Consider the following 13075-nt stretch of genomic DNA (forward strand, 5'->3'; position numbering starts at 1 on the left):
TATCCATTCCAAGAAGACTGCAAGCTGTTTTGGATGCCAACAGGTTTCCTACACCATATTAAGCAAAGAAACATGTTTTTTTAAAGGTGTTTCCATATTTTTTCCAACCCCTGTATATACGAAACGTATATTTATATACGTTTCGTGCGGCCGATTGCAACCAAAATACGAGGTGCACATCTACATGTTATTGCAGTCCTATATACAAAATTTCAACGTTCTGAGGCTACTCGTTTTTGAGTTATGCGAGATACGTACGTACGCACTTACGTACATCCATTCGTACAGACGCCACGAAAACGAAACTTTCATTGAGAATTAATTTTAAAGCAGTTTTATAACTTTTTTGAAAGAAAAGAGTTTTTTTTCTGTCCTTACGTACAGATATCACTCAAAAACATCATTAAATTGCATTCTATAGCGGTCAAAATAGATATTTTCTTTGAAATATGTTACCTGAAACATTTCGCGATTACAATACTTCCTTTTTACTTCGTACAAGGAAATAAAAAAAATGGTTACTTTATTCTGCAGTCATCTTGTCTTCCAAGACCAAGCGAGACTTCTAAGTCTTTACAGATAGGGTGTACAGTGTATCATTCGAAAACATACTAGAAGACTCTATAATCTGACCTGACTATAATGGATTTTTCCCTGTGGGGGTGGCTCAAACAACAAGTGCAAGCGATCCTTTCGCAAACATTACAGGACCTTCAACGAAGTATTACAGGTGGTTTTGCAAACGCGACACCCGCTATGCTACAAGGTGTGCAACATGAAGTTTTAACAAGGGTCTAGATGTACATTTCAGCTGACCGACATGTGTTTGAACATAGGAAATAAAAGTACCTTGTGATAATTAAAATTGTTGTATTCCTAAAATCCTTCTGTCACGTCACAGTGTAGGACATCGCGAACAAACAAGTGCACCCTTTAACATTATATTCTAAACATTCAAGTTCAAAATGTCTTTTCTTACTAAATCGATGGTGCTCTACAACCTTGTAAGGCACTTTTCTCCCCCTAATCATGTACAGGTTTCGAATAGAAAAGTTAACTCTTTTTCCTCTAGATGACGCTGTAAGCAATCTCTTCTAGTAGAACATAACCACCTTAATAGCTGCAGTCGTTCGGCAGTTAGACGAGTGGTATCCAACTGTAGTGGTCACCCTGTATCATCGGTGAAATTTGATTATAAATCTATGCAAAACTTCCGTGGTGTTTGTTATTGTGAATTTTAATACTTCATTTTCCTGTTCAGATTTTGTAAGTTTTATAATGATCAAACTAACTATTAAATTTTAATTCTTTCCTGCACTGAGCGAAACACTATGTGCGCCATGTTCTTAATTAACATGAAACTATCAGTTTAAAAAAGAGGTTTAATCCGAAGTTTCCATAAATTGAAATTTGTGAGCTAACAGTTAAAAATTTAGTGCTGAAAGTTAACCATTGTATTTTATTTTTTAAATGATAAAAATGCCACTATAAACAAAAATAATTTGGGCTTTTAATCATGCTGAAGGATACTAAACAGAAAGTTTAATAATGCAAAGTACACAGACTCGATTTATTTCCTTTGAAAGAACGATGTCTCAAAGGAGACGGTTTGCATCAGTCTATATAGGATATTTTTTTCTTATAACAGTTTCCCATGCTCTAGAAAGCAAATTATTAAAAAAAAACTTAAGTGTGTGTAGAACAGCAATGTTTAGTCTGGGATAACGTTGCATGACGGGAAGAGTTTTTCCGAAACTTTCGAACATTTTTATTTTTATCTCCTAATTGCGGTCTTAAGATTTTAAAATTTCTCGAGGGAAAAAACTTATATGTGCCAAGAATATGTAAAATCGATGTTATTCATAGCTTTACGCAGCTGCAAATATTTTAAGAGGAAATATTTAATTATTTTAGTGATTTATAACGCCAGCAGTTTTAATGTCTTCCTCTTATATCACTGCAAACATTGCATCACATTTTCTAAACATTTTAATATAACAAATAATATGTAGTAAAATATACCACATGCTTTTAAATGCATATATGTTGATTTTGGAAATTTTCCCAGGGGTGTTAATGGTAACAAAGGAAATTTGAAATCGAGAAATTAATATTATCCATTCTGAATGTAAACATGTATTTGCATAGAGTTATTTTACTTGTGCTCTGAATAAAGAAACTGAACATAGTGGTGTAGGGGTTTTATTTTATTTTGTTAATAGATATCTGTATTTTTGAACAAGCCTTTCATTTACGTTCTTAATTCCATACCTACGTTTTCCTACTAGAATGAGTTTTCAGTATTACGCTTTATGCAAATAAGGCGGAAACTAGTATTTAAGCTGAGGTCTGAGTTACTTCAACCGGCCACGTTGTTGCTATTAGTTATAGCCTGCTATTCTATGGCCGTATTTAATACGTGCCTGCTAGTATACTCCGGCAATTCTTAATTAAGGCCCAAATACTCGCGTTTGATTCTGAGCAGCTACGGCTCATTAAACTTATCTGGCATTAGTTTAGTTTCACATATTTTTAATTTGAGTTAAAGCCCAAGTATAGGCTTTTTGTACGCCCAAGAAGGGCCCTCTGTAAAGCTATTTTGAGTTGGAATAAACGGGTATTTTAACCCTTATCTGATGTTGTTACATGCGCACAAGAACTCGACGAATATTCGCTTAGGAATTCTAATTTTCAAGAAGCTCTATTTTAACTAGGAAATTACAGTGTCACCAACCGCAACTGTAAACACAGATTGAAAAAGACACGTCCGGAGTTCTATTTTACTTTGTAGAGACATTAGGATTTTTTTTGGAAGCAGGCAAGATGAAGAATATGCACCCGCCTTCGCCGGGAATCGAACCACTGACCTCTGGAATACCGGCCCAGCGTGCTACCGTTACACCCCGAAGGCACACTAAGGAAGTGGGAGGAATACCTTATGTACTCCCCTTCTTAAAGGGCGTCTAGGGTTACAGGGGACCTAGTCACCAAATCCTGGGTGGGGCGAAATCACCATCTACCACCCTTTTAGTTCGGGCGCCACTGTAAAGACATTACGATTTTTTGGAAGCCAGTAAGAGGAAAAATTAGCAACCGCCTTCGACGGGAATCGAACCACGGACCTCTGGGATATCGGCCCAGCGTGCTACCGTTACACCACGAAGGCACGCTAGGGAAGTGAGAGAAATACCTTATAACTTAAGCGTTAGCTCTACAAGGTAAGTTATCAACTCGCCTATCTACTCTATATTTACACCGGTGGATATAATTTAAATGTCTATACATTGTTCACAGAAAAGACATGGATACTGATGAGACCAAGCTTGAGTGTTACTTGAAAAGACCATAATCAGTAACTAAGAAACTATGTAAAACGTTATGCATACTTAAAGCATACAAGAAGAAATATAAAATTACAGGAACAAGTAGGAAAAAATTATGTTCATTCTTTTGTTTACGTTAAATGACAAGAGAATTTATGCATGGAATATATTTTTAAATATAAATACTCTTTTCCATTTTAGAACAGAGATAGAATTATAGGGCATTTCTCCCGCCTTCCTAGCATGCCTTCGTCGTGTAATGGTCAGCACACTTGGCGCGTATTCGAGAGTTTCGAGTCCCAGCGAGAGCATTGTTCATTTTTCACATCTCTCAGCATCAAAACAATCCAGTGGCGACATCTACAGTGGCGACCGAACTTACAACATGTGGTGGTTGATGACTCTCCATTACCAGGTTTTGGCGATTGGGTCCCCTAATTCCCAGTCGCCCTTTAAGGGGACTCATACACCTTAAAACCTATAAGATGTTCGAATAGGTGACTGTTGCAAGAATTGGGATAACTTATTTATTTTAAAAGCAATTACTACCAACTTTTTACAGCTGACTACATAATATAGCTGCTTTTTGAAATAGTAATCAGAAAGTTTGTGTTGCCACAAATATTTTTATAATTTAATCCGCTTTATGACAACATTTTTCGTCTTGTTTCCAACTTGCGCGCACAGTTTAAAAGCATTCTGTTTCATAATTTAATACCATATTTAATATATAGCTTTTATAACATTCAGAAACTACTGTGAACCTAAAATTCTAAAAATTTCATTTTAAATTTTTATTTTATTTTGAGTTGAGTTTATAAAATGTATTTTATTTAAAAAAATTTTAATGTTTTCGCCCATAAAATTTTTCAATATTAAAATATTCATCACATTTTTGGTTCAATTAGAAAATAGTGCCCATATAAAGAATTCCATCGAATTTCAAGTATGTACCATTAGCCATTTTTAAAATATCATGCACGCAAGGTGGAAAGACGGCGAAATATTTTGTCAGAAATAGAATTAAATTACAAAAATATTTTTGGCAACACAAACTTTCTGGTTACTAGTTTCCAAAGCAGCTATATTATGTAGTCAGCTGTAAAACGTTGGAAGTAATTGCTTTTAAAATAAATAAAATAACCCAATTCTTGCAACAGTCACGTATTCGAAGATCATGAGGGGTTTAAGGTGTATGAGTCCCCTTAAAAGAGGGAGTATATAAGGTATTTCTCCCACCTTCTTAGCATGCCTTTGTGGTGTAATGGTGTTTGCACACCCGACGCGTATTCGAGAGGTTCGAGATTCGAGTCCGGTGAGGGAATTGCTCATTTTTCACGTCACTCACCATCCAAAAATCCTAATGTCTCTACAGAATTTCACGCCAACTAATACTAAGATGATAAAGTTAAATTTAGTTACTAGTAATAATAAAGACCGAATTTATATAAAATGCTACATGTAAAATGATGTATCTCATTTTATACTAGTATTTCGATTACCTCTTTCTAACAGATCCCTGAAGGATTTGTTAACGGTGTTTTCCTGCATTTTATGAATATGCAAGATAATTGTTTTCGAAGAAACAAGATATACTCGAATTTTGCTGGATTAGATCTTATGAGGTAGCTATATTTTGTCCAAATATATCAAAAACTCAGTTCTCTATCATTTGTTTCAATAGCCAGGGTTTAGAATCCCGAAGCCGTTCTTGGAAGTATAATATATCGCTTCAATCCGCAGGAGATTGAATCTTATATATGGTTGCTATTTTGGGAAATAAACCGCAACATCTGGTCCCTCCAACTGCACAAGTTTGACTTTAATTTCTTCAAGCAATATAAACGGTTCTTGTAGGGGTTTCAAGGTAAGTCTACAATAGCGGAGAAACTATGATGCTGAGGGAAGGCCAAGGGGGGGTCTTCAGATAAAAAGTTCCCTACCGTGGCACATTTTCCTTTACACTATTATGGGATACCAATTGATTGATAGGGTGGCAAAAAATCCCTTAGGGAAAAGTCTCGAAAAGAATCGGTGAAAAATGATATGCTCTGTACTCTGTCCAGTACCAAGAGAAAGAAAAGTTTCTTCCGCTCACTGCTGCGAAAATAATCGCTAACAGAGCAGTTTTAGTTTCCCCATGTTAGATGAAAAATTTATCACTTGCCTCCTTCTTACATTACTTCTTTAGATAGTTTTATATTGAAGTGAAATGGTACGGGATTTCAACACGTTAATTCGTTTAGAAGTGTCTTTGTCTTAAAATCTAGCCAAACGAGGCACTAAATTTGGAAGATGAGGAAAATGGCGCTTCAAAACACATTTTTTTATAAGACCTCTTTCGCATGCTTTTAGCTAAAGTTTTATGGAGCTCAAATATCAGAAAATACTGTTGCAGTAAGTTCTTGTAAATTTTAATACAATTAATATATATTACATAACACAAATAACTATAACACGTATCGCAAAAGTTGGAACTACTTAAAAAAGAAAATATATCTAACAAAATCAGTGAGTTTTTACGTAGATAAAAAAAAAAAAAAAAAAAAACTGATGTTTTTTCAGATTTTATACTACGCCTACAGGGGTCTTTTTAGACCACAGCGCGTTAGCCCAGAAGGGCTATTAATTCCGTTTTGGCATTTTGCGTTGGTTCTCTTTTCAAACTGTTGCCATCAACTACAGTAGAAGTCCATTAGTCCGGCATAGAACAGTCCGGAATGCCCGATAGTCCGGCATCGCTCCGGAAAATTGTAAAAATTTTGGTTTTCTCCAAAAGTGTGTCTTTAAAGCAAATAAAACCGCTCGAGAGCTATTCGGAAGTTTTCGGGGTAGTTCGAGATCATCCGGAAGCGCTCGGTATTGTTCGGAAACAATTAGCGGCCGGCTAGTCTATTATTGTTGCAAATATTGTTGCTACTCTGCTCCCACCTAACGTAACATCTTTGATTCAACCCATGGACCAAGGGGTTATTCAAAATTTTAAATGCTTTTATAGAAGGTCTTTTATTCAAGGCCTGTTAAATGCCGACTGTGACGTGACTGATTTTCAAAAAGAGTTTACAGTAAAAGATGCCGTCTATGCTATTGCACAGTCTTGGAACCAGGTAAAAAATACAACACTCCAAAAATGCTGGAGAAAACTTTGGCCAGCTGCAAACCCTGCATCTGACCTAACTGTACAGACTGATGAGGAAGAAAACCATCAAGACGCTCTGACCAAAGTTTTGGATGTCGTTAGAAGTACTGACAATCCCTTGAAAAACCTGCCTGAAGATGAGGTAGAGGAGTGGCTTTTAATCGACGAGAATGAGCCTGTTGAACAAGAACTAACCGATGAGGACATTATCAACATTGTAGTAAACCCTCAGCTTACTCAAAATCTTGAATGACTCAGATGCCGAAACGGAAGAAAAGGAAAAAATCAGCTGGGCAGAAGCTGCAGAATCACTAAATAAGTTTATCTCTTTTGCCGAGGCTAGTACTAGCTACAGTGCTTCAGAAATTATTGATTTCCATATCATTAGAAATAAATTTTATACTAAACGCCAAAAGTCAAGAAAACAAAAAGACATTCGTGACTTTTTTAAATCTAAGTGAAATATGTTTTACAGTACGTGTACATACATTATATGAAATGTAAAATAAACTTTGTTGTATGTATTTGCATACTGTATTTTTAGTTTAATTATTAACCTAATTGTTCTTATAATTACCGCCCGATAGACCGGAATTTTCGGTAGTCCGGCACCGAGCCGGTCCCGAACGTGCCGGATTATCGGACTTCTACTGTATTACAGCCCTGTATGACATTTAAATAAATTAAATAACGAAGAATCTACATAAATGTAGGCATGTTTCTTGCATTTGTGATAAAACAACGGTACCTAGGGCCATCAAATTTTCAATAATGTAATCCTCCACTAGAATATGGGCATCTGAAAGCCGCAAGATTTGGAATTTGTTTTATTAGCTATTTCATATTTTTTTCAGATATTAAGTAATTTTTGATTAACAATTAATTTAATTAAATCATGCTCAATCCAATATTACTTCATCATTTTCAATACAGACATTTTGAGTTTTTATGTATTTTTGCCTTGTCGCGAAGTGAGAACTGAATTGATTGAGAAATACGTAATCGTCTGTGAAAAACTGTTCCTTTTTTTGTGTGTGGTTTTGTTGTTGTTCTTTGCTTAATTTCTTTTATACATTGTTTTAGATTTACTATAGTATTTGAATAGAACATGTGGAAACTATTAGATAATTCTTGAGATGATATAAGTTCTGCGCATTCTGAGTTAAAAAATGATTGAAATATAGCGCTGTTAAGTGAGCCTACGGCCAGAGTGTCGCTATGGTAAACAAATATAGTGAATTTTAAAGAGTGCATTTATTCTATTGTGGTTTATGCGCTATCGACGAAGTAGATTTAATTCAAACCAATAAGTTTAAATGAAATGCAAGAAAAATTGCGTATAATTTAATATTCCGTGCAAGAAAGTCATGTGGTGCACACGTCAGACATTTTTTTTTGGGGGGGGGAGGAAACGTAGACGTCGACCTTTCCCAGAACGCAGGAAATAAATGTAGAAAATTGGTGTTCATAGTGATAGTAGTGACTGAGTGAATTGCGACATTCGTCTTAAATAAACAAATCAAAATATTTTCGTCTGGAATCGATTTTTATTTAAATCACTAACTTCTCGGGAGTTTCTTCAATGACAGAGAAATAAATATTCAAAAACGCTTTGGATATAATCATTGCATCTGAGATTCTTCAATAATATACAACAATAGAGTACAGCTTAGGTTAGGGATTCGCTTTGAACTATTATCTTAATGCTTCAAGAGAGCAGAAAACCGACAACCGCAGATCCGCCGGAGGAAATTTGTATAATTAATGGCATATTATCCCCTTGAATTTGAATTATGTCCACAGAGCCCTTCGACAGAAGGTTTTGATTGAATCCACAAAACTTCGGAACTGATTCCTGCCTCATTTGCATAAGCCCGTTGCAGGGAAAGATGTTTTTTTCACTCCGCATTCTCCCACATAAGGGGTAAAATTGGCGAATAAAAGAATGTGTTAATAGTAAACAATGAGATAGCTTTTAATGCCACCATTTAGAATTCCGACGCCTCCAGTTGATAGGAGATGGGAAGGAAATTCCTGGTGTATTTCAATAGATTTGATTTGAAGAAAGGGAAGGCCTCAAGAAATAAAATTTGGAGAATGATATCCGCTGATGTGTTTCTTTAATATACAAGTTCCTGCTTTCAGGAACTAGTCACAACTTTCAGAATAATTTTCAGTTTTTTTTTTTTTTTTTTTTTTTTTTTTTTTTTTTTTCTCGCTATATTATGCTAAGCCACTAGCTAAATTCCCACTCTTTTAAACTGAACTGCAAGCAGTTTGGAAAAGTGCCAGATATCGAAGATGCTGTCATTGCACTGATAAAAAAATTTTAATATATCTTTGAGACTTAAACAGTATATTGTTCGTAATAAATTGAGCGCCTTAAAAATTAATGTAACTACTCTAAATATTCTTTAAAGTGATGTTATTTTCGTAATACTTGTGATAATTGTTATGTGAAGATTTCAAATTTTCTTCTTATATAAATGTAATATAACATATACACAACTTCCTCAAATTATTTTACAAATTACATAATATCTTTTATTTTAGATCATTGCAAGTTTGTGATTTCAATATATACAATTTTTAAATTTTTAAATAAAACTGTTCCAAATAGCTTGTAAGGATCCTAAGTTTTGCTAATGTTTATTTTGTTTTAAAACTGTACCATCACTTCTTATTTTCTACTTCCGGCCAGAATTAAATGCTTTAACTTGTTTATGCAAATTGTCTTGCTAACGCCCAAGTACTTACGTTGTGGCATTTTGCCAAGAGAGAGAGAAGGAGTTTATGAAGCAAGCCACTTGCCACTGCAGTTTTACGAGTTTTTCACTCGGTTGCTGGTTGCCTTTAAGGCCAGAGGTTTAGTCTTCTTGATATTTGCAAACGTATTGTAGTTTCAGCAGCTCGGCGTACTGCATACGTACCCCTTTTAAATAAAGGACAGTCTTAGTGTTAGGCATTTGTATACTAATTCAAAGTTAGCTTTTAGTTAAAGGTTTAGTTAGCAGTTTTATATATTTACGTTCAGACCATAAGTGGTTGGTCTCTGTATCCCGAGGTAAGGGAGCATCTATAAAGTAATAAAATGGTTTTGTATACCCTTCCTGCTTGTGTCATCTATTCCACACAATCTGGAACATAGCTTTAGTAAGCTCTCTGTTCTTATACAGGATACATTATGTTTCCGAAGCAAGTTAAAAGACATACAAAACCTGACAACTTTTCTTATAATATCCGTAATAGAACATTATAATAAAGTGACATCACCTTCAAAGTAGTTCGTCTCGGCATTCAATACACTTCTGCATTCGGTGCTGCCATTGCTGGTAACAGTTCTAGAACGAGGTTTTTGGAAGGCCCTTTAGAAGATTCTCCGTTTTTACCAGAACCTCTGCAGCTGAGACAAAATGAGTTCCCTTTAAGTAAGATTTAACTTAACATGTTGAGCGTCACGCGTATGGTTTAGGCAATTCTGTTCAGGCCACGCGCTTCTCTTAAAAGCGCTGGTATTGTAGGGCCAGTGATTCGTATCGCGGTAGAAGATAGCAACAAGTTGTGAAAAAGAAGACATTCCGTAGAACAAAAATGCAAGAATGTCTAGAAATCGACAACATAAACTCCGAAGAAAACCGGGAAAAGCCTCTGAAGTACGAAAATATTGTAAATTATGTTATGATACAAATGCAACAGAAGCTGGTAGAGTAACAGCCAGAAAAAAGACTAAAAGAGTGTTGTCACATTTTGTAATAGCTGTAATGGAGAACCGTTTTTATATTTACCGTGTTTCAATGAAAGCCAATGAATGAAAATCAAATCATGAATCAAAATTAAGTAAATTTTAAATACATCTTGTGTAATTTCATAAAACACTGTAAATTTTATAGTTATATATCATGTTACACGCTGTCAGCCAGCGGCGGTCGACGCGACCTTAACGAAAATGTCTAGTGTCAGTCACAAATGGCTGACGCAACCTAAACGGAAAATTTAGTGCAGCCACAGATGGCTGACGCGGCCTAAACGGAAAATCTAGTGTCAGCCAAGGATAGCTGACGCGGCCTAAACGGAAAATCTAGTGTCAGCCACACATGGCTCCCGCGGCCTAAATGGAAAATCTAGTGTCAGCTACAGATGGCTCACGCGGCCTAAACGGAAAATCTAGTGTCCGCCACAGATGGCTCACGCGGTTTAAAAGGAAAATCTAGTGTCAGCCACAGATGGCTCACGCGGCCTAAACGGAAAATCTAGTGTCAACCACAGATGGCTCATGCGGCCTAAACGGAAAATCTAGTGTTAGCCACAGATGGCTGACGTTGCGCTCAACGTGTTAAGTAAGATTTAACTTAAGTAAAAAAAAGTCACATGGAGCCAAATCAGGTGAATAAGGAGGATGCCCCATCAAAGTAATGCGTTTGCTTGACAGATAGTACCATGCGAGCGGGTGCATTGCCCTGCTGCAACAGCTATTCATCACTCCACAACTCTGGGCTTTTTTTCCTAATTTTTCACGAAGTCCTTTTAGCACTTCAATGCATTAGTAATGATTAAGTCTGACCAGTGGGAACCCATTCATTCATGAAGAACGTCCTCGTTCATCATCTTCCACACTTTCACTTTCCCCTGAAAACCGCTTATGCCATTCAAACACACGTGCATTAGACAAATGTTTATCACCATAAGCCTCGTATGAAATGAACTGTTACCTCCGTGGCTGATTTCTTAAGTTTCACAAGAAACTTAATGCTGATTGGCTGTTCGGTTTATGCATTAGACATTTTTTCCGTTAAGAATGCAGTTGCAGTGTTCACTCAGTGACGTAGTAGTCCCAACTCATGTGATCGGTAAAGTCGAAACTGGCCGCATGGATAAAGGAGATGATGCGTGGCATGACGTCACCAAAACAGTTCTTGCAAACTCCACTCTGTTTTCAAGATACACACTTAGTCTTTCTATTTTGTGTCACACCTCGTATATATATATATATATATATATATATTTGAGAATAGTCCTTAATGAAGTTTTAAAAAATTTAAAAAGCAAAGAGACGAATCTGCGCATGTGCTGCTAGATTGAAAGTTATAAAAATTAAAAATAAAAGTCTGCATGAAAACGAACAAAATTCTGTGTTTTCTATATGAAGGTCTAACCTTTCTTCTCCGGGGACGAGGAAACGCGAGGAGAATAACAGTAAACAGAAAGGCTCACAAACTAAAATAACTAACAGTAAAAATAATTCTGCATGACACGTACAGCGCCACCTACTCACAAAAGTTTGAACTTTTTTTTTTTTTCTTTCGCCAGACAAATTCCCATTGCTTCATGAAGTTTCTGATCATATTTCAGATCATTCTCACTACTCGTTCTTTTTGGTTTATAGCCTTTTGAAAGTGGAATTTGAATTATGTAATCACCTTAGCACTAATTACAGCTATCTCTTAGTACGCAGTCTGTGATTAAAATTCCATGTCATGACGTTGTCAGCAATCACGAGTTTCGTCATACCGTCATTACTTGCTTAACTATGCTTTCTTTATCGTTCAGTGAAGAATTCCTAGTTCTTGAAATAGTGTTCTCTAAAGTAACAGCTGTAATAGCGATATACGTAAACGTATCTATAAACCATCCAAACTTTCAATAAAAATATTTTTGTGCTATTACATTGAGTTAAAAACTCTTAAATCTTACAGCTCAGATTCGGAATACATTTTTATTTAAATAGGGCACGATACCTGTATTAAACAATTTTAATTTACTCTATTTAAAAAATTCGAATTACTTATCTAAAACTTTTCTAACTTCTGAACTTATACGAATGTAGAAAACAACGCATATTCTTGCATACTGATATATGTAATAAACGGCTGCAAATAACACACGGTTTTCATGCTTTACATTATGACAATTTCAAACATTGGAAACCTTTTTGAGCCCAAATGGGCCTTAGACCCCAAAGGGCTTTTAGTCTCAAAGCGGCATTTCGCGTCGTTTCACATTCTGCTTTTGTCCACTTTTCAGACTGTTGCCACCAAATAGTATTGCCATGTATGGTATTGAAAGAAACTAAATAATGAAACATCTGCATGAATATTTTTCGCATTGTAAAAAAGCAGCGGGAACTAGAGCCCTCCAATTTTGAATAACGTAATCCTCTACAGAAAATGGCCATTTGGAAGACCAAATTTGGAATTTGTTTTTTTATCTATTTTATATTTGTAAAACCTTAGTGAGTTTTTATTAAGAAACTCCACAATTTCAAAGCGAGCAATGGCAACACTGTACGGAAAAAAAATTATCTCGAGCGTACGAGGCTGTGTATCGAAAATTCTAAACATACCCTGTTTTGCTGATTTTAAATATTTTTTGTAGTGCTGTTAAATTATATTTTACGTGGTTTAAGTGCTAAGAACATCATATTTAATAAATAAAGTTAATACAGTTAATAAGTAAATTTTAGGAAAATTCTCTTTTGGGCGTAACATAAAATCTGAAAGTTTTCAATTTGTTTTTTTTTTTCAATTTAGTTTACATATTCATAATCTCATTATATAAAATAATAAATATTATTTTAATAAAAAATCAAGCCTACATTAAGACAATCAAGACATGT

The 13075-nt window shown here is 35.4% G+C and overlaps 1 non-coding gene across 1 annotated transcript; it reads right to left on the reverse strand.

Annotated features, from left to right (window-relative positions):
- Positions 1-3094: 3094 nt before the first annotated feature.
- Positions 3095-3166, reverse strand: TRNAI-GAU (transfer RNA isoleucine (anticodon GAU)). Its single transcript has one exon. It is a non-coding gene; the product is annotated as a tRNA-Ile (tRNA).
- Between the last annotated feature and the right edge of the window lie 9909 nt (positions 3167-13075).

Source organism: Stegodyphus dumicola, chromosome 1, assembly GCF_044657685.1.
Source record: "Stegodyphus dumicola isolate Sdum_Otavi_A_Nest chromosome 1, ASM4465768v1".
NCBI lineage: Eukaryota > Metazoa > Arthropoda > Arachnida > Araneae > Eresidae > Stegodyphus > Stegodyphus dumicola.